Source organism: Pleurodeles waltl, chromosome 1_2 (genome assembly GCF_031143425.1).
Source record: "Pleurodeles waltl isolate 20211129_DDA chromosome 1_2, aPleWal1.hap1.20221129, whole genome shotgun sequence".
In the NCBI taxonomy this organism is placed as follows: domain Eukaryota; kingdom Metazoa; phylum Chordata; class Amphibia; order Caudata; family Salamandridae; genus Pleurodeles; species Pleurodeles waltl.
This window is the reverse complement of record NC_090437.1, coordinates 591,567,320-591,590,423: the sequence shown is the minus strand read 5'-3', so window position 1 is coordinate 591,590,423 and position 23,104 is coordinate 591,567,320. Positions and strand designations below refer to the sequence as shown.

Here is a 23,104-nt window from a genome sequence, read left to right as displayed (position 1 = left end):
TTTGTGACGGTGTATCCCATGCGCCAAGATTGTAATCAGGTCCTTAGAATAAAGTAAAGGTAGTATTGGAAAGGAGAAACACTGGCATTCACATTAACTATGCATCCTGTAGCATTCTACATAGTTCACCCTTTCGACTGCTTTTAGCAGGAATAATGATTTAAACAGTGGCATTTTCAATTACACATTTTCAGGTGCGATATTTTGATTTTTAAACAGTACCTAAAAATTATGTTAGTATATCAGACTCTCTATGTAATTTTGCAAAAGCACTATTCTTCACATTTGTTGCACCTTAAATTATACAAAAGGGAGGTTGCTCCTTGAACCATCTCAAACCTTTACCCTCAGTGTTGCGTGATTTTAAGAAATTATTAATATACAAAACATAAATAACTAAAACAATTGGATTTACCAAACTGTGTTTAAGATTTGGTAAACCTCCTGTGAACTGTGTTTCCCAATTATATTGATTCATAGACATAACAAGTAAGTATAGTGTTCTGGAACTATTGATGCTGTCATTTTGACCAAGACATGTTGCCTTAATATTTGGAAATGTTGGCACATGCTGAGGTTAATGAAGAGGTTATAGCATTAGAAAAGGACAGACAGCTTGAAGGGAAAGTTGATAAAATAGCCACTAAGGAAATGTATATCCATAATGATATTAAGAGTTTGTGCAAGTATTAAATTCAAATTAAAGCAAATCTTTGAAGATTACCGAGGCTGGAGCTGGTTGCTTTAAAGAAGGATATAATACTGACCACAAACAAAATGAGCTACCTTGTTCTTAAGAAGTGTAGATGGTGACATCACAGGTATCAAACCAGAATCTAAAGACTCTGAGAGCCTTAGAGTAAATGGCAAGGTCAATTTAATTATTAAACACTTGTATGAATCCATGTAACTTACTAGTAACAAGGTTTTAACCATACTAGAAAATCGTGGCTGGTTGTCAATGAAACATAAAGTTGATTATTAGTCACATTTGCTTGCAATTCAGTCAAATCCTTCTGACTGTATAAACTTTGCATGTCATAAATTATTAGTGTTTTTCTGACATGGGGCCTTTAAATTCTTCAGATATTATGCACACCAAGTGTGAATTTCCTTCACACTAATATACAACAATTATATAACTTCTGCATTCCTTTTTGTCAGAGAAAATAATGAATTTGATAAAAACAGAAAAAACGTTCTTAATGCTTCTTTATAAGGCTATATTTTGCAGGTTTTCTTTACATAAAATAGTTCCAAAATCTATATGAACTGAGTATTATAGAATAGCAAGAAATTAATCTTTCTGGAAAAATCAGGCTTTGAGCTAAGTGCAATCAAGTATGATTCATTGATCAGCTGTTTGAATCAGACAAGTCTATCATGTTCAAGAATGAAATAGGAACAAAACCACAATTGCCTCAGCCACTGTGCGTCGCTTGTAAGCTTTATCCAGCAACACAACATTAGTCTTACTTCAATCAGTTCATAAAATAATACATACTACCAACACAGAGGAAGAACTGGGAACAAAACAAACACCATTATTCTGCCTTGTTTTGGAATTCACACTCTTTATCTTTTAAAAAAGACCCTCAAAGTCCAAACTAACATATATGATAAGTAGAGGCCATGACGAATAGCATTTTTATATATCTTCTTATTACACGTTTCACGTAGCACAGCACTGGGTCTCCCTTTTTGGTTACTTTAGGATGCTTAACATGTGCCAGAGTCAAAAAATAGGAATGCAGTGGAAGACTTTGGAGTTCGGTCAATGGGAAGCTGCAATCTGAAATTTGTCAAACACTACTTCTACTCTGTGAAGGTTCTATTATAGACAATAAGGAAACGCTAGGTTTTCTAGCTTTTTTTTAAATACAAGTTATTTTCATCATCTTTGATTCAGAATTCATCTGACACTGTACTAGTAGCATTATGTGTGAATCGCAATAGTACAATTTTGCATGTATCTTCCATCCTCTAACTTTCGATCCCTTTACTGCTGCCTGAATTCCATATTTGTGTTCTGTGTGGAAGGTTCAGTCTCTCTGAAATAGATATAAAATGCATGCACCGGATGTCTGGAGGAATCATGCGAGAGGAAATGTGTCTGTTTCAAGTTTGTTTACATGATATTAATTATCATTACACATACAGCCCCATACATCATGCGTTTCACCATTTAAATTGAACAATATGGGCCATTCCGTTTCATTTGTGTGGTGCATTCTGACAACATCTTTGTGAATATAAGCCTGCATGACAGTTCTTCTTGGCCTCCAGGTTCAAGCCATTTTTATGAGATTCAACTAGTGTTTTACATAAACTGAACAATCAGCAGAAATGATAAGCAATTGGGGCTTTATAGTCATTAAAATACAGTGTAGGGCTTATCCACAAACAATATGGCAGAGTTACAAACTTACATCTACTTTGGATTACTGTTTGAATGATTTTACAAAAATGAAATACTTCTTAAGACAGTGGCCCAAATTAGGATTTGTAAAGGAGTTATATGTAAAATTAAACATGCTGGTGTCCCACCAACAATAATGAAGCACATCGACAAATGACAACAGGACCACTTAATATTCCTGGTTTAAACAACCAGTAATTTCAGCTATTATGAAGCTCTCGCCTTTTCACTTACCTATAATACGCATTTTAAAAATATTTATGAGCTGTTTCACCTGGAAAACGACCCCTCATTTGTGGATTGCAATGGTCAGTAGGAGTGGCCAATGTTTCGGTCACTTAGAAGCAAAAATATCACTTGCACTTGGGATTCCACCCCATCATTTAAATTAAAAATGAAGATAGCAATAGCAATTTTAATTTCTTCTGCAGGAATTTTGTGGAGCAAATTAGTAAAATTAATAACTCTCCTTTTTTAATTTTAGTGTTGATAAATCTTCAGTAGAATCTGCTGTTAGAGGTTCCATTAAACCCAAACACCTTTATTTTCATTTTTTAAAACAGACATGGGACACGAAGCCTTGCCTCAGCCAGGCTACTTATCCCAGGGAACTCTACATCTGGAAGGGGTGGAGGAGGTGGGCCTCTCCCCTGTTGACACTAGGCTATAGCACTATAAAGCACCTTCAGGACTCCCGCAGGGTGGGATGCAAAGCATTGCTGCAGCGGGAAAAGGCATCTCATGGGCCTTTTCGGCATCTAGAGGGAGCAGAGTAAGTAGGCCCCTCCCTTTTGACGCTATGCTCCAGCATTATAAACCACCATGAGGGCACTCCACAATGTGGGACACAAAGCCTTGCAACAGCATGTGATGCAGGTGGGTGGCACTCGGGTAAAGCCCGGGCCAAGGACGGGCTCGTCTTCGCCCGTCATCACCCAGAAAACACCTCGCTGGGCAGCCCCTTTTGGATTTGATTTTTTCAACTTATTGTGCCCGCTAATTTTTATCAACAACAATTTATGTTCTTTTGGCTATCAAGATGAACTAACTGACTTTTGGATTTTATCTTGCTTGGATTTTTGAGAGGGGGACTGTATAGCTGTGAGGGTCTTGCCATTTTAACTTGAGAAAGAGAAAACCAGCAGAGCTTTTATGGGACCCCACAAAATCAATAAGAACTGCAAAACATACTGTCGAAAACTGAACAGAAAAGATTATAGACACCCTAGTTGAGGTGGTTAAACGTTATTGAACTCAGAAAAGGCCCCTAAACTGTCCAGCAGCCTACCCACCATACCGAAAATATTTTTTACAAAAAGGCCAATGCACAAATCGTGATAAAAAGGTCTTAAGGCAGTGTGTAGGAAAAGATGTGGTTCTCTAGCAAGCAATGACACCATTCAGCCAGAAGGCCAGTCTTCTGTAGCTGACAAGTGGTGCTGAGGAACACGCTGCGATTACTGTGCAAGCTTTAACACACATAAAAAATCTTGTCGCAATAGTACATGCATTGCGAGCAGGGGTAGCAGAGCTCAAGATCATGGTACAAAATTTAACAGGCAAAGAGTTGGCAAGGAGAAGAGCTAATTCCTTAAATGAATAACACGTGAATAAGTAGATAGCACATTTAGGTTACCTACTTCCATCTAAACCTGTCTCGCAAATACACATATACCAGACAGGTACACGAGTTGAGCAAAATAATACAAAATGCCCTGACAGAGACCCTATGGATCGAACATCTATTGAAACCACGCCAACCTTAACATAGAGGGGTAAAGGTCTATTTGTAACGGTCTGCATATAGTAACCACCACCCCTTATATGCTTCAAACCATTGTCCTTAAGTACAGGTGGAATAGTGTACATGATAAATGTTCCTAAACTTTCCCCTCAGGCTAGCAAAGATAAATATTAATTAATAATAAGGGCATTTTTGGACTAGAAATACTCAATAATGCTACTCGCTGAATCGTTTAGATATTGCAACTGCCAGATGTTGTTCACAGGGTCTAGATGGTTATGAGCACATTAGGCTGCAGTTTGGTAATCATGATGACGTGGATGGACTGGTGGCTTTAGCTCTACATTCACTGAACAAACATATCACTTGTATTCAACTTAAATATAAACACCCAATTAAGATCACACAATAACTAATTGAATTTAATGATCAATTGCGCCAGGGAAATGCTGATTTTGGCCGTGACCATGGTGTAAATCAACAGGATTGACGTGAGGCACGTGGGCGATGCTTGCAGGGGATAGGGTTAATACCTGTGGTTGTGTGTGAGTGTCCGAATTTCTGTGCTCCTCAAAGGCTTCCAGGAGTTCATAACGATACACAAGTCACAAATGTTCAGGTGCAAGCTAGATTTCTAGGATTATGCCTCAAAAACCTTTGCAAATTCACATTTATATTCATGCAAACCCATTTGCAAAGTGGGCTTTGTTTAATTAAATCTGCACTTGTTTATCTTTTCCAAGGGCTATATAGTCTTCCGAGGACATATCTCTTCCACTACAATTCACAGATTTTGGAGCTGTTTTGTACCTATTCCCTTCCTGCAAAAGGATTTGCTCCTGCCCTTGCCAGGAGCAAGTGACCAACCATCTCCAGGGTAGGAATGCTACAGGAAAAGGTTTGTGCTCGTCCAAAATAAAGTTATTTTGCTGCATTACACAAACATTACATAACCTTTCCAGTGCATCCTCAACCTGAAAAGGCCTCACCCCAACCATCGAGCAAATATACCCGGGTAATAAATGTAACATCATACTTGGGTAATATATCACATGTAAGTAAGTTAATTTGCAATGCAAAATCATTGTTTTGTAAATTAAAAAAGTGACTATGCACTCATAAATCATGCCACATGTGAATCTAAATTGAGCCCATTTGTGCACATAGTTTTATGAATTGGGTCGTTTGCCTCCAAAAACGGTAATCTCACTTATTGTCAACAACTTTAACAGGCAGTCAAAGCTCCATTTGCGCCACTGACAATTTTAATGAAATATCTCATATTGGTGCAGTTTACGAAAAATCAACTGGCATTTCATTCTCTACAGTAAGCATAATTCCATAAAACATTACAAAATGAGTTTTAATAACGTACACAATAGATGTTGTGATCTTATTGAAAATGTAACATCAAGGCCATCTAAAAAATAACAGTAAGTGAAACAACCTCAAGGATATAGTGAGGAACAAAATGGAAACTATTTGTACCCTGTTCTGCTGCCGAACGTCTACACCCCCCAGATTAATACAGACCCATCTCAACTCATTTGCATCACGCGTAACAGGATTTATAAGTAAGTAAAGACACAAATAGAAAATACACATATGCAAAAGGTCACTAGGTGTATACGAGGTCAAATAGCAATAACTCATATTGTACGTTCTCTATAACCCAGCTACCACACCCAGTGCAGTCGGTGTTACTATAAAACCACTTTATCTCATGTTTATTAGCACATCTTTGGACATGTACCCAAGTTCCCTATTCTTTTGAAAAACAAATCTATTTGCAAAAATAAAACCCTGCGTGGCTTATGTGGGAATGAAGCCGGTATTTACTGTGTGTACATATGTATAGGTAAGCCATCATTATTTTATTTTATTTTGATTTCAAGGCAGGGGACGTCTGTCAGATAATACTTGATCCTTCTCAATTTCTATAGTAAATAATCCACGGCACATCCTCATATCAACTTTCAGTGAGGTGCAACGACACTGTACCTAGCCTCAGGTTCGTATAAGCTCGGCCTCAAGGGAAAGAGATCAGTTTCAATGGATCAATCATGTAAATCTGCCATGTAAATGTACAGCACATAAAGTCAATGGGTGTACTCTATCTTCGTGGCAGAAACACAAGACCCTGAGAGCTTCCTAATGTGAATTCCAGAAAGAAATATTCTGAAACAAGCAAAATACTCCCGAGGGCAGAACACACCACCGCATACACAAGGTCTTTCTTTGCTACACTCTGACTGGCAATAGCTGTGTCGGTACAATGGAATTTTGTCCGCTCCAAGATGCAGATACATTCACTCGAGTTTTTAGAATTCTCAATCTTATTTAAAACAAGTTGTCTCTTTTTCTGACCATGGAAATATGGAATATCGTTGTTAGTGAAAAAAAGCTTGCACACTGCAAGCATGTTAAAACATTTACATGCTGGTTGGCAAATGTCCACTTTTCTTTATAATAAACATATCACACAAGTCATCGATCATGGCTTATCGGAGGTCATCAGTGATGTCTGCAACTATATCAGCTATGGCACATGAAATGATTTATGTGTGGCGATGAATTAAGTCATTCACTGTGTATTGATGATACTAAAGGTTTGATGCCTCCCCAATGATTTTTTTCACAGGGCGAAATGTAAAGATCTTGCAGGGAAAATTTGAAAATTTACTTTTGTTGGATTATAGCAAAAACTTTAGGAAATGACTATTTAGGCACATTGAAATACATCAGTCATACATTTCTAAATGTGGCATTTGGAGATTACATTTTATGTTGATATAGCCGAAAAACACTTTTGCTCTTTATACATTTCCTTTTCAACAGCTCTCAGCAATGTGAGGATGTTCCGTTCTTATTTCGATCCTGAAAATGCATTTACGTCTGCTCTTCACATATGTTAATTTGCTAGCCTTTTAGGCTTGCGAAAGGTAGATGAGCAGTGACGAACGTAAGTTCCTGAATGTACACAACCTTTTGCTGGAGTACCTCACCAAGAACATCTTTAAACCTCTTCAGGTAAGTAAACCTATTCACAGAGGAATTCCACCATAATGACAAAATCCTATTGGCAAGGGCAAAATAGCATCATTCTTGAATCTGGCCACCCGAAATGACATTTCGCCTTTTCTAATATACACATTTGGACATCTCATTTCAATTTAGATGCAAAGTTGCGTTTGAGTGTACTTGCTCCTTGTGGGTTGTTGTGGAACCAGAAAATAAATTCACCTAAGTCTTAGTAATGATTAGTTTTTTAAATATAACCCTACGTGCAATACATTTCACACCAAATTACATAAATCCCCTTATTTTTGAGGTTATGGTATTTACCATGTTGGCATACAAGGTGTTTCCGCCTGCAATGAAATTACAACTTCTGCATTTAAAATTAACTTTTATTTTTGTCTCCCTTGGCACATATCGGAAGGTTAAAATCTGCCAAAATGAGTGTGGTGAGAAGAATGATCTGGAAAGGAGTTAAAAACGGTGGTAATCAGTGCAGAAGTAACAATTCCTCAGATTATTCTCCATTTTGTTTATAATCCTACTGTAATCTTGCACTTTAGAAATACTAATCCCCTTCTTAAACGCATTTCCAGGTGCTGGATTAATATTTTGGCTCTCTCACACCTCTAAAAAATGTGAGGGCCTGAAAATAGCTTGCTCCATTACTAACAGCGCCATTTAGACCCTAGCGGGAGGTCTGCCACCCTGTCAGATGAGCAGATCCCATGTCTTCTACGTGTTAAGTTTAAAAATCCCTCCCAATCAGGTTGGTAACCCTATGGCTACAGCAGGGCCGCCAATGTAGCTGCATCACTGAAGGCACTGAACATTGCTGAGTGGTTGCCTTGTTTGTTGTGCCCACTTAGCAACATTTTTGTTTTCAAGAAACAAACTTCCAAAGCTGTAATTTATTTCTTGATAACAAACAGTGAACTTGACCTCCTCAGGACTGCAATGCCTTGCATTGTGTTCCCAGGGAATGGAAAACAAGGGGATGGTTGACCTGCTATAAATAGTGCAAGGCGACCATCACTGTGACCAGATGCCACTGTGGTAGATGTGAGGTCAGGTCAAATGTTTTCATTAGTAAATTAAACATATCCCGCAACTCAAAATAGAGCAGGAAAACCACGAGTTTGGCATAGCAGGACCATGGCTGATTAAAGATTTTGCCCTCTTACCACCAAACTTCACTAGACTCTCTAAGCATATGCTAAACATTGCTGATGATATATTGAATTTTCTCACCTATATGTCAGACCTTTTTTTTTATTATGACAGCACCCAAGTGCCTTTTACTTGAAGCACATTAGAAGTATCTCCTCCCTTTATGTATCATTTTTATGAGTATTTATTAAAATACACATAATTATTTTAGGAATTGTTATTCTTGAAAGTAGACACGGTCATACAGTCTGAATTAACATAGGAAGACAGCTGTATTGCTTGGAAATTTACCACTGTGATTTAAGCCAATGGGACATTCCAGTGATCAGAGTCATACTAAAGGTCCAGCTAATCACCAGCGAGCAAAAAAGTGCATGGATGTGCAATTATTTTCAACAAGTTAGAGCTGAAATTTATCTTTTCTTGAAAAAGATCCCGGTTCAGAGGCCTGTGCAGAGTTATTAAAAAGAGTTAATCTTTAATAGAGTCTAGGTACTGTGCTAAAGATATAGGAGATCAGACGAGCCAGTAACACTGAACATCATAGAGTTAACAGGTCACTGGAAAAAGACCAACCCCAGCCAAAGAATTGGGCTAGGATTGCAGGACAAGCTGATCCTGGAATAAGAATTCAAAATCAAAAACAAAAGAAATAAAGTAAGTAGACATTAATAGAATGAGGTAGAGACATAATACTTTGAAAGTAGTCTCTGACAAAAAGGGGTGCAGCCTTGTCACTGTCTAACTAACCAGGCATGGAAATACACTGCTGATACTCTGGTTTCTGGAAGACAATAGCTAGGCATGAAGGTTAGAGGTCTGTTCCATTGGCTTTTCCCATAAAAAAACAGTGGCAATCAGTCATGTATGCAAAGGCTGTGTTCACACTTCTAGTCATCAGCCATCTTACTGATAATGATGGCCAGGTAAGGTGGACAGTCACAGGACTGATGCTTTAAGGTATAACTGCATCACAAGTCAAAGTTGGATGTCAGGGACCTTGTGCTATTATAATTTTATGACATGGCCATTGTATTCAATCCACAAAAAGAACAACTTATCTGGGGAGACTATAGAGGGATGTTCTTTAGGAGGTTGTGGTGACATCACTGTTTTTGAGGCTAAAGATCTGTGTGAAATATTTTAAAATCTCTAGCAGTAAAACTCATACAGATTTACTGTGGGATATTAAAACAAAAACTAGTGAACTATAGAAGTTGTCACGTTTGAGAAAGTCACCCTATTAGCATGTTCACACCAGTGTTTCTGACTGATTGTAACTGACCCTGACTGTGCCCTTGGCTCTGCTTTACAGGCCCAGGGTCAGTGCTCTGAATAAAAGGACTATGGTGAAATGGCACAACGTTATAATTCCAATTGGCAATGACAGACCATGCAAGTCCCTATTAGACAATAGGGTAAGGGGGATTTAAACTACATATAAGTCCCTAGCATGTAATAGGACAGGGAATTTTAGAGGCCCAGTAGAAGTCCTGCATTGGAGTGTGCAGTGCTGCATGCCTGCTGTCTTTAAAATGTAAAATGTGTGGAAATCTGACTTTAGATTTAAAGGTACTTCCAAAGTAACAATCTACCTTATTTGTACATACAAAATCACCCCAAGGTCTCCCCTAGATGCCACAGTGAAAGGGTGCCATGTAACTAAGCAGGGACATTATAAAAGATGTTTAATATGCCCTGATTAGGGTAAAACTGCATCTTTCATTTTCCCCCCATTGTAGAAAGTTGGCTCTATAGGCTATAATGGAAATATTTTTCATAAGCCTGAATATTGCTAGGAAAAAGATAACAATGCCATAAAATGACTCAAAAGAAAGGTAATGAAAAATGCAACAATTTGCGATTGTTGAATGCATCATTCCTTGCTGTAAGCCAAATTCCAGCCTGCTAGTGGTCTCTCCTGATTGGTCAGCCCTAACAGGATTAGACAGGCTGCACTGATGAGATGATAAGTAGCCTACAGTGAGCAGAGATTTTCTGATGGGGGAGGTAGGCAGATGGTAAAGCCAGGCCAGGAAGGGGGCTGGGTGAATCAAGCTAAGGCTTCAAAAAGATACCAGTCAGAAAGGAATGCAGACGGGCCTGCTCTCTCACCCCTGAGCCCCACAGATAGATGGTGGGTTTAGAAAAGGAATTTGCAGATGTCCAGAGGAGGTGTTAATGGAAATGAGGTACACCAGGGGGTTGGTTTGGCCAGATATTACTCTAATTATCTATCTTGGAATGTTAAAGTGCAGTGCTTTATGGGACAAGAAGATGCCAGGCTTTGGAGGAAGTTGGCATACTTCTGGGTGGCACCCTGCAACTCATGGACAATGATGCTTACTGTCCCTCAAGATGGTTGAATAAAAGTGGGTGATCTGCATTGAAATTCAGATCTGCTGCCTGAAACCACAAGAAGAATAAGGACTGCCCTGCTGAAACTCTGGCTTGCAACCTAGAGGCTGCACACTTAAGGACTGTGCCTGTTGCTCACAGGAACCACAGCTCATAGGACTTTGCCTTGCTTCAAAAAGGACTCAGGAGTGAACTCCCTGAAGCAACAAGTTGAAAGAGCTTCCCTGCACCAACTTCCACAAAGGTTCTCAGCCTGGAGTGTATCCAGTGGACTTGCAAGGACTTGGCCAGATTCATTGTGGGAATCGTAGTTCCAACATCCCAAGGAGCAACTCAGAGATTCTGGAACCTTGGATTGGGGTTGTGGACCACTTTCCTGCACTAAGAAGCCCTTCTGGAAGTAAGTGTAAAAGCGTTACATTCCAGGCAGCTGGAACTCTTGACTGTGCTGAACTCTTAACTGTGCCCCTCTCCAGTGCAACCTTTCCTTTGAGTGCTATTTGCTTCTAAGCTCCAGTTTTACTTTTAATCTTTAAACATTCATATCTCTAGTTCCATATGATGGATTTTTTGTTTTGGTGTCATTTTAAAGATAAAAATATTGACTTTTTAAAATAAATTGGTGTAAGATTTTTATTGTGTGTTGTGTCTGACTTATTTACTGTATTGGTGTATGTAAATGCTTAACACACCTATCCCCTGAGTTAAGCCTGACTGCTCATTGCCAAGCTACGAGGGGTTGAGCCAGGGGCTACTTTGTGGGACCTTGACTTGGCACAATCATGTGTTGAGGGTGCATTGCTAATGGTAGGTGTGTACTTACCCCTACCTATCCCCACCCTCTAACGTAATTCACTGCACTCTAGTCCCTCAGGCCAACATGCTTAAGCTGTCCTTATAGCCCCCAGGAGGTTTGTGGCCTTCATCAGGATTGAGATCCCTCAATGCTGCAAATCTGATATGCAATCATACACATTCAGACAATCTAATATTTATTGTAAGTGTGTTACTCCCTGTAGATGTATCACTGTTGTCAAAGGTGTAGCACCATTAAGATAAAAAGACAAGACATACATACCATATAAAGAAAATCACGTGGATTTTTTTTTTGTGGTTCTAGGTGTCAAATGGCTGATCTCAGCAAAGCTATGTGACTGGAGGAAACGGCCCAGCGCCGCAAATCCATGCAACACTTGTGATTTTGTGAGAAACATAGCATAAACAGAAGGGTGGGCAGAATGAACAAGTGGAGGAATAAACTACCACACAAATTGTGGGGGCAACATCTTAGTCTCTGATTTCTTGCATACTTCTACATTCTTACGCCAATCTCGGGTAGGTATCACCTTATAGATGGAGTCCCTGGTGTGCCCTAAAAGTGACACACTGTGTGCCAGAAAATAACAATTAAACTGTGGATGGTAAACAGAATAAAGCATGGTCAGTGTGTAGTAAAGAGATTGACAGTCCGAATATCAAGAGTATTCACGTCATCAAGAATGATGCTGATGATTAGTCTACAGTGTGACCGCCAAATTCGGATATAACTGGTAGCTGTCAGCATTTTAGAAAGGGGGAAAAGCTGTTCCTTCCACCATTGGAACACAACATATGCTGTAACTACACATGTGACTATAGAACGTAATATGTGTTACTGTGGTCTGCCTTAGACTGGCTGCAAAGCGTTGTTAGTTTCTATGGTGAAAACAGCCTGTGCGCAAGCGATGCTCATGTAGCACAGGTGCTCAAGACGCATCATTAAGTAATAAAGAGCATGACTGAAAACTGTGTATGAGGAGAAACGTGCTCCCAAATGTGGGAAAAGGGATATGGCACACTTATGATAGCTGTGTTTATTACAAGCTGAGAAACTGCTAAAGACTACAAAAAATATGAAAATTAAAAAGAAATTTTCTCTATAAGAAAAAAATGTGATCTCATATTAGAGTCTCATAGTCATTCCTGTTCCCATCTACCCAATGTTGAGAATAGCTCATCATATCATTTGTTTTATAGGAAATATTACCAAATGAAAAGAAAAAAGTAGGTTTTTTTGTGGTCTATGAGTCTGATGGGTGTCTGCTGGGTTAAACTCACCAGTATGTTAATTATGGGATTAGTATCTTGAGCCATGGAATGTCAACATACAAGCCAATAATGTGGGTTCCTAAGCAGTACACCCACCGCTGTTCCTTTGTATGGTCACACATCCGGAGTAGTTAGTTACTTGCTCCTGGACCACCCATTTGATCTCGTTCTCATTGTGCTAATGTTCTGTAAAGTGAAATGTGATGCATTTGGTAATGTCCCAATACTGGAGGGAGACCCCATAGAGGAGTGTCCGTGTGCTCTGAGGGTTTGTTTGAGTGGGTCTTCTGTGCACCATCATGCCTCTTGTGTTTTGGTTCCTCAGTTAGGAGAAAAAATGAGGTTCCCAAGATAGGCCTGAGGCCTTCAGTATTTCCTAATGTTTTGAGACAGCTTGTATATAATTAGATAGGTGGGAATATATGGTGATGCAAGTTATAGTCCCTGATTCAGGTTTGGTATAAGTTTCTAAAAGAGCATCCCTGTTATTATTTCATGTCATTGTAAAGGGTCGTGTGACGATATTTTCAGGGTAAATACCATTGGAATCAAGTTTCATATCAACACATTACTACTGTTTGAATTGATGGAATAGATGTAATGGTAAAATATAGGAAGAATAGCAAAGTATATTTGAGGTTGTTCCATGTACAGATTATTCTATGGACAAAAATCTCACCCAATTAAATACACAGATAAATGTGTTGTACAGAGCATCGCCACAACTAAAGTTCCTTTTGGCGGGATGGAATGATGGTTTATGGATGGGAACAGATGAGCTCTGAGTTTCACTGTGACAGAAAGATTTTTAAAGTGCTGGCCTTGGGTAAAAATACAGGGGCTTACCCTTTTAACTATGCGGACCTGGGTATGTCTACAAAGAAGCAAAACAAATGGTTCCTAAGGAGCCATTGTCAAGAGCAGATCATGAATTTACAGAATTTCAGGTAAATGTATCAGTTGGATAAAAAGACTCAATAACTACTTTGTGAGTTAGCTAAATAATGATAAATCAAAATACTAAGAAACGTGACGCAAATAAACAAATGTGTGGCAGGTATCCATATGTATTAGTGTATTAATTATACCGATAGGCTCAGAAAAAAAGTGCTGATGGTGCAGAACATGGTGATTTTGAGAGTGAACAATTTATGTACAGAGAAGCAGAGTAATACAGGAGGGCATTAAAGAAATGTATAAAATAATGAATCATCTCTGTCCGTTTAAAGATATTTGTGTCCATTTTATTATATGCAGGTCCTATGTTTAATGTCGACATTTTTACCAATGATGGTATTAGTCCAAGCGTCTCTTTGGGACGTAAGAGAAAACATCTGTCAGTCTGTCACTGAGAACATTAATTGAAAGGAAATCAGCTACATGATAGTTAACCAGACTGGGAGCAAAGCAAACACCCTACAACAAAGTATGGCAAAGGGTGCTTGCTTTGTTCCCAGCATAGTTACCCTTAACATAGCTGATTTCGAAAGCACACATATTTACATCATTTAACTCCTATCATCCAAATACCAAAACGGGTGGGTTTGCACTAACTCCAGATATCTCTGCCATAGGGACTCATACCCCATTTAACCAATGAGGCCCAAAAAGGTTGAAAAGAATCTAAAGTTGCTTTTGTTTATGTTCAGAGTGTTTCTTGTGCACCTTTTTGAGGGAAGGTGACATAGTCATTCAAGACATCAAGACTGATGTATAAATGGCAGCTCTAATAACATAAAGGCAGGGAAAAGCTAAAGTCGTAATGGAATGGAATGTGTCAAAAGTAATTATCAGTAGGCCACATTAAGTTAAGCAATTCCAAACATCATAGTTGCACTGCCTAAGTAAACTCCCATAAGTGACATGAGTGTTCCCATGAGTGAAGAGATCTGCGTACCTCTGGAAATAAAACAGCACCTCCTTTTTGAGGACCAAGGAGATTGAAACATACCTATGCCCCTGGACTACTTAAATTCCCATTCATTGTATACACAATGCATCACTTCAGTACATGCTGCCCTTTTTAAAGCAAGATAGGATTCATTTGCATTGTTTTTTCCCGTTCTGTAATGGAAGAGAAACATGATGTAATGGAACATATCCAAAATAATTATCAGTGTTTCACTCTATCACTTTTTGTGCTTTCTAATTGAGATCATCCTAACCATGCTGCTTGAATTACTCATTCATTTCAAGAAACCCTATTTGGAGGACTGAGTCATCTTTGCTAAGCAAACGTTAATTACTGTATTCCCAAAGAGCTCCCATTATTTAGTACTTACTCCTGACTCTGTACACCGTAGAAAGGAAGTGAATTGTCGCATACTAAAACATTTGTTGATTTGAGTTGTACTCTTGTACATATCATAAATTGCCATTAGCATAAATGCCAGGAAAAAAAACCTGTCAACCATGTGAATAAGTTTGTATTTGTATAGTCCGATATTTATACGAATATATGTTTAAATAACAAAATTTGCTGCACTCGTATATATGGAAATCCTACTGTGGTCCTTTCTTTAAAAACAAATTCCTAACATTCACCAGGCCACATGTCTTACTGATCAAAGTGATCCAGATTAACAAATCACTTTTCAAACCACACATCTACCATTAAGGAAGTTGGATTTATGAAGATTGGCCTAATTTATGTTTCGTCATCCTAGCCAGTGAACCACTGGCAAGGGGATATGTTACATCCATCATACCTGTGGCAGCTAGGCTATTAGATTAAATTTAAAGTTGCCTTTAATTGAAGCTGACATTTTTTACCTAAAATGTTTTCCGTGTGGCAAGTTCTGCTTCTTGGGATCACCGATCGGTGGCATATCAGGCATGTCATTCAAGGTGGGAGTCCATTATAAAGACCAATATAGAAAACTCCCTTAATGCCCCTAAAGTTTTCTTCCGGTGAGTCGGTGACATTTAAAAAGCTTTTTTTGTATTCAGGGCCACCAAGATGTCTGATGGGGGACTTAAACCCTAATAGGTGTGGTATCAGATGGACCTTAATTAGACAGCCAGTCTCGTGTCATTTACAAAGAAATTAGGTCCACATTGTAGCTATACCTGATTGTGGCGGTACTGAAAAGAGGACAAAAGTGACCTCTTGAAACTTTCTTTAGAAGTCCAAATAGGGCCCTCTTCCAACTTTTAGAAACTTGTTTGTGAGGTCAAACAACTTCTTTCTCTTTCTGGATGCCATCCCAATGTGTGGCATCCCTGTTAGGAACGAACTAAGTGAACTGTGTTTCTATTAGATGCCCACGTGGTACGTTGGTATTTGGCTACTGAGCTCCATAAATGGCCGAATTAAAAACAAGGGGTTTATGTTGATTAAATCAAGTATCATTTTGAACAATTGAAGAATATTAGACACCAATAACTGTTTCCAAAATGGATCTAGAATGGTCTGGGTAGTCCTTCATAGAAAAGTATTCTATGCCCAAAAATCTATATGCCAGGAATTGTATCCCCAAGAAACCATTTGAACTAGTCAGCTGCAATTTGCACCAGCGATAAGTGCAACCAATTAGATACTCACAAATCTTTCCACCGCTCATATATTAAATGTATGTAACAGTTGGAAATACAGGCATAGCCTTTCTGGACACCGACAAGGAGACCTCACCCTGTGGGTGCTGGGGGACCTGTAATTGGTTTGCCATTTTCAAATTGTTTTGATACCCATAATTGAACACATTAGAGCCCTGATATGATCGAATCCGGTTGGCTAACTTTTTTTTTAAATGACATTCATGCTGAATTAAAGTGGAAAGAATGTGAAACTAAGCAGCGCGTCTCCGAGAATACCAGAGGAATTCATTAGGATCAATGCTTTCAGAGTGCACCGCGGTGCGGGCGGAATTCATAATGACAGGATACTCAGGGCGTATTAATAAAAGACGAGCAGAACTTTGCCGAGCAGCTTTGCATTTAGATTAGACTGAGACAACATTTAATGCGATAGAAATGTTCCCCGTCTTCACCGCTACAGTTACTACTCTGTAAGCTGAAATATGAGGGCCGTTTGTTTTGTTTTCTTCCCGTCAGCCGCGCTGAGCTCTGGGAGCAGCCCTGACAGCTGCGTGGCCCCCTTGTAAGGATGCACTCATTTGGCAGTTTTGTGTAGGGAGGTCCTATCTCTCAGGTCCCCACAGATTGGCATTTGGAGAGGCTAATACTGTACCTCTGTCAGCATTTCTTGAACTCGTGTTTCACTGCAGCAGATTTTAGACATTTTAGTCCTGATTAACAAAGGGAAACGTACACTTTTGTGTAAGTTTATTTGAAATTCACAAAACCGCATTTAATAGTAATTTTATGACTGCGTTGACTCAGCAGTCGGGGCTGAGAACTCTACACATAAAAAGATAGGCATGTGGTACCTTTTTATGTGCGGAGTTATCCGCCCCAACTGAGGGGTCTCCGCTCGTATACTTACCATTAAAATGCAGTTTTGTGATTTCCAAAACAAATGTAACGTACACTTACACAAAAGTATGCTTACCTTGTGAATCAGGCCCTTTATTTTTTGTTTGCTTGAGGACGATTCCAACTAAATAGTTTACCGCTTTCGAACTCCTAGAAGAATGCAGACCATCCAACTTAGTCCCTTCTAAAGTCAATCAACAGAGACAAAACACAGTCGTGGCTCCGGGGAGGGAAAATGGGCAGGGCGACAGGGGGGACAACAAAAAAAATATAATAATTAAAAATAAAACTTATCTTTCTCGCTGCTCGATCTGCTCCTTTAGCTCCCAGTACTTGCAGGCACAGGCTCCCAGCCTGCAATGCGGCTAATTGTAACACTGCTTTCATGCTGCTGGCAGCATGAACGTAGCATTAGGATTGGACAGAAAGCCCTGTCTGGGTGCTCCGAGGCAGAATGGAAGTCTCTGCCTGCTGTCTCCAATCAGGCAACACAGTGCCGGGTTGGAAAGAGTCTAGTGTGCATGTGTGTTTGGATGGTCCAAGACGGCCAGCCAAACATACATGCACACTGAAGGAAGTGCTGTGCATTCCCTATTAGTCCCTGTCACACCCCCTGCCTCCCCCCTTTTACAATAAGCGTAGTTTATTATGGTTTTCTTGTAAAAGTTTAGCAGCTGCTGCTGCTGGTGGGGTGCTACCCTCCTCCGCCATAGCGGAGGAGCCACCCCTGGAAAAACCTTTTGGTAGCTTTGCAAAGTGCTAAATGGTCAGAGATGACATGCAGTTTTATGAGAGAGTTCCATAGATTTGATCCAACTCATTTAAGCACCTGACCACTTCTGAAAGTTTTAGAGAAGCCTAGAACTTGTGATCACAACAGATCTGAAGAAAGCAGCCTGACTGGCAGATGGACATCAACCTTTTACCTTTAAATTGTAAGTCAATTGTGGTAGGATTTACAATTAACTCTCAGCTTGGCTATGCACACTCTAATTTCTGGGTGATCAGGAGTATGTTGTGATTTAAATTACATGTAATACTGAATTCTGTATTAAAATGTATGAATAAATATTTTGATTATGAAATCTTCACTGGCTGAATGCGTGGGATCCAATTTAAATATGTCAATCTAGTGCACAAAACATTGTATGGCATTGTCCCTGCTACATGTGCATGAAACTCTCCACCACACAATCAGCCCCTAAATTATGATCATCTGGCAAAGATTAATTGCTACAACTCTGTGACAAAGAGCCCTGATGGGGTGGGGGGGGGTGTTCCCTCTGTCCTGGCTCTTCAATTACTAAACAATCTGTTTATGTCCAGGGCTGCAGCCTACCCACCAGAGATTTGATTGCACATCTAATGCCTTTAGGTTCCTTAAATTATTTCCAATGGCACTTCAATGCCTATAAAATTATTGCTTAGATTGTGTTATACAAGGTTCCTAGTTACCTATTTACGGAGTCATCTGAAAATCGCATGGCAGTACATAGACAAGTTTAACTGAAGCTGTGGAACTTGGACTGCATTAAAGGAGAGGGCAAATTAGGGCTATTCTTCTGACACATCATAATCCTCTCCTCAGCTTCTCTCCATGCACTGACGGTACAGGGACACCTAAGGTAATTAATTGATGCGTCAGGTGTCACAACCTGCCCCCATACACAGGACATCTCTTTTTGGCACAAGATAATTGTGTAATGTGCTATAGTAGGGGCCTGATTCACAAAGGTAAACCTACACTTTTGGGTAAGTTTACTTTTTTATTGGTATTCACAAACTTTGAGTTTACTTTTACTAATAGCAATTTTACAACAGCTCAGACTCCGCCGTTCGAGGAGCAGAACTCCACACATTAAAAGATAGGACTGGCCTGCCAGTTTTTTTTAATAGGCAGAGTTCCCAGCCCTGACTGCAATGTCTCCACAGTCGTGAAATTACTATTAGTAAAATTAAACTTGTAGTTTGTGAAAACTTAAAAGTAGTAAACTTACACTAAAGTATAAGTTTACCTTTGGGAATGAGGCCCTCTCTTCTTTTTTAATTCTTTCAATACCCTCTTCTATGTGAGGAGTTGCAAAGTAAGGAATGCACTGATCTGCCTGCACGGGGACCGATAAGAAGAGGAAGTATGATATTTGATACTATTGGGTAACTCATTTGTTTGGAGCAAACTATAACTTTTTGGACATTTACAAAGTATAATAAAACAAGCGTGTGTGTGTGTGTGTGTGAGTGTGTATGCAAAAGTAAAAATGTAACACAGTGGAATACACTTGCTAAAACGATTTCAGGGTTAGAAATTACCTGTAAAAGCTTTGTGAATACTCACAGACCTGAGCTTGGGGGTGTTCTCCAACTATTGTAGATATTCTCACTTTCACCTGCTCTAAACCACCCATGTGACATTTACTCAGTAGTGTAATTTCAAGTATTAGTTAATTGATTTAGGACTGCAGATTCACATCTTGTGAATCACAAACTTGAATTTGCACTTGTAAATGATGCTGTCTGTGCATTGCACAAATCAACTTGTGAGTTGGGCTGGGAGGGATTGCCTTTTGGTGCACTGACTCTGTGGATTGCTCTCCAGTCTCCCTTTAGATTATTTTCATTAAGATTGTTTTCCTGGAATCTATTTTCTTGTATTAAACATGTTTGTTTTATTTGCCGTAAAACAAGACATGGGCATACAAAACAGTCCGAATACATCATTGAGCTGTAAAGAGCCACAGCAACTAACACAAAGGACTCAAGGTTAGAGCTCAAGGAAACAGAGTGTCTCTATACTGATCTCAGGATGACCACGCCCTTGATGCCAGTGAGTTCTTAGAAACTGGCGAACTGACCTGGCAAAGTTCCATTAAGTATGGAAGACAGTGTTAAACTTGTTCCAGATACCTGGATGCTATCACTTACCAGGGGGGGCTCCTCCATTAAAGTTGAAAGGCCTCACCCCACTAAAATACCCCCAGAAAAGCAGAGATGAGAAATAGAATTGTAATACAGTTAATCTATTATCATTTTATTTTTTGTCAACCCACCCTGAACCAAGTGTCAGGACGGGGCGGGCCTGCACAGTGGCAGCAGTGGTGGGCAGGGCTGCCTGTGCCCTAGTTTATAGTGCGCATGTCACTTTGGCCGGCTGTCTGGCAACAGTCAGCCTGACATGCCCACTATAAACCTCTCAAACCAGCAGTCTTAGATAGCTGGGTTGAAAGCATGAACATGCCTCCAGTGTCCAGCGGAGGGCTAAGAGAGAGGCAGCTCCCTCCAATCCTGGCACTTCTCTCATGCTGGGTAATGGCGTGAGAGCAGCACCAGGATTTGTTAAAGGAGTTAGCTGGGGCCCTGGACGTGACATGACAGAAGGAAAGGACCAGAGTGGATGAAGTGTCTGCAGGCAAGACAGCAAGTACATTTTCATTTATTTCATTTGCTTTTATTTTATCACCCACCCACCACACATTTGCCCGCCCCTCCCCAATCACAGTAGTTGCCAGCCGCCACTGTAATGTACCCTCTTTTTATAAAGGGCTTCAATCAAACATTCTACTGTTTCTAGGTGGTGCAAGTAAAGTATGTCACTATTTCCCAACCTACTCATTCCACTGACTACAGAAGAGTAGAATTCTGAGTCTGTATCTATGGGTTTCACACACATGACTTTCAGAACATCTCATTTTTCACCATCCATAATTCAACTCTCTAAACCATATTGCTGGCCAGGTTCATTTAAAATAACCCATTACACAGATAACTAGGATCATATGCAAATTAACAAAATATGTCACAATTAACAAAATATGTCACAATTAACTTATGATGACAAATAATTATCTTCCAAAACAACAGTGTACTCTAAATTTATTAGACTGGAATACTCTCTGCTAACATTATACATCATAGTGGCAAGTCTCGGGATAAGAACCTAAGGGTCAGATTTACTAAGGCCTTGAGCAGGCGCTCGGGCAAAGCAAAGTTAGGCGAGGTTGCACATGCTAATTTCTGAGTTTGCCTAAATGTAGAATTTGTACTGGAATGGATGCTTCCTGTAAAAATCCTATGCTAGACATCGCACACACCGCTGCACCATGTGCGATGTTGTGTATCATGCACAGCTCTCTTGTTTGAACACTGAAGCAGGGAGTGACACCAGCAGCAGGAAAATATGTGTAAATATTACATTGTTCTGTGTTTCCCCAATGCACAAAGCAGCACAGCAAATTTGGATACTATGCTGTGTGAAACATTAGTAAACCTGGGCCCAAAATTAATCGTGTAAAATTTGCCATTTGAATATGCACATAAAAGGCAAATATATCATGAAACTAAAATTTACTGCATTGGCTACCCCAAGTGAAAGGCGATTTTCAGTTCAGATAACAATCTTTATAAACAATATGTTCACTGTCAGACTCTACACCCGTTTAGGCTAACTGGGTGGCGAAATGAGATGTTTTTAGAGAAAGAGTGCATTCAAGAAGTCTTGCTAATTTTCTTCTAGGCTGATCCCTAAAGGAAGCATATGCATTTGGTTCTACTCATAACAGCCTCAACAAGAAGATGATTTGAGAGGTGTGGCTCAATCAATAGCTAGGGTATACATTTGCACACATTGCAGCAAAATTTGTAAGGAGCAGGTGTCCTAGCAGCCCTCTGCCACCACCCACTTTCTCTTGAGAATGTGAGTCGCATGCATGGGACACTGACTGAGATCATTTTGAAGAAGTGTCACCGGTGTAACATATAGTACTTCACAACTCCACAGAGACATGGGCTGAACCTACCGGCAACGGTGACCTGTTGTTAACAAAGCAGCAAATGTTGGGAAATCTGCTGTGGGGGCTGCATTCAACCCTATTACGCTGTAGAGAAGAGGGAGTAAGAGAGGAGGTGGTTTGTGTTTTGCTGGAGTTTATGGGCATAGAGTACACAATGAAAATCACACACCACAATCATGATATTAGGTTATTCCCAACATTCGTAACTTTGTGTTCATTTTCACAGCAGCTAGGCAACTCTTGAGTAAAGGGCACATCTAGGCACCTGTTTCTTGGAAGTCTTAGAGCAGGTTCCCTTAACTTGGTTAAACTTCTAATTCCACATTTGGCAGAGGAGTGACTCAACATTCTACTAAAAAAACACCACCCTGATCCCTCCAACTACAGCACTAACTAGAGCCCCACTACAACTGTCTAATCCCGGATCTAGCCTCCTTACACCTAGCAAGAAAGGAACCCTGTGACCGCCCAAGCTCTGCCTGCTCCCTAATGGGGCTTTTTTACCTTCACTGTGACCCTTCTAGATCTACCAGCTCCCTAATTGTGCCCTCCTAGTCCCCCCTTGATACCGTCATATTTTCACCCACTGGGTGCAGAGATGTTTTCCAGGAAAGGGAGCATTAGAATTAGGGGTGTAGAAACAAAATTGATTGGAAAAGACTATGGCGAATGTTTAAATGGCTGCCAAAAAGGTGTGAACAGCTGCTGGCAGCACACTGAAAATTGAAATTGTGAGAGGTTCGCATTGTAAGGCCTGATTGACCAAGACTACTGTGTGAATACGTGTGACTTCCTCTTATCGAACCCATGACTTACTTCTCAAATTCAGCAGTAGTACAGTTAGCACTCAATTTTTCGAGTTGCAAAGGGACTGCAACTTCCTGAATCCTTTAATAAACTCTAAGTGATAAGTGGGTTGACTTACATAAAGCTACACTATAAATTAATTCACGTGTGGGACAGATGCCTCAGTAAAACCTCGGTTCGAAATAGGGACTTTCAATTTTTAAGGAGATAATTATAAAATCAAACCAGAGTTAATGAAATTGAATCTATGGAATCACTTCGACAATGTGCTATCCAATT

At 39.8% G+C, this 23,104-nt stretch overlaps 1 protein-coding gene across 1 annotated transcript in view; it reads right to left on the bottom strand.

The window, feature by feature from the left end:
* The window catches only part of NDST4 (N-deacetylase and N-sulfotransferase 4), a 1,173,706-nt gene that overhangs the window by 1,142,863 nt on the left and 7,739 nt on the right, over window positions 1-23,104 (bottom strand). The window lies entirely within an intron of this gene.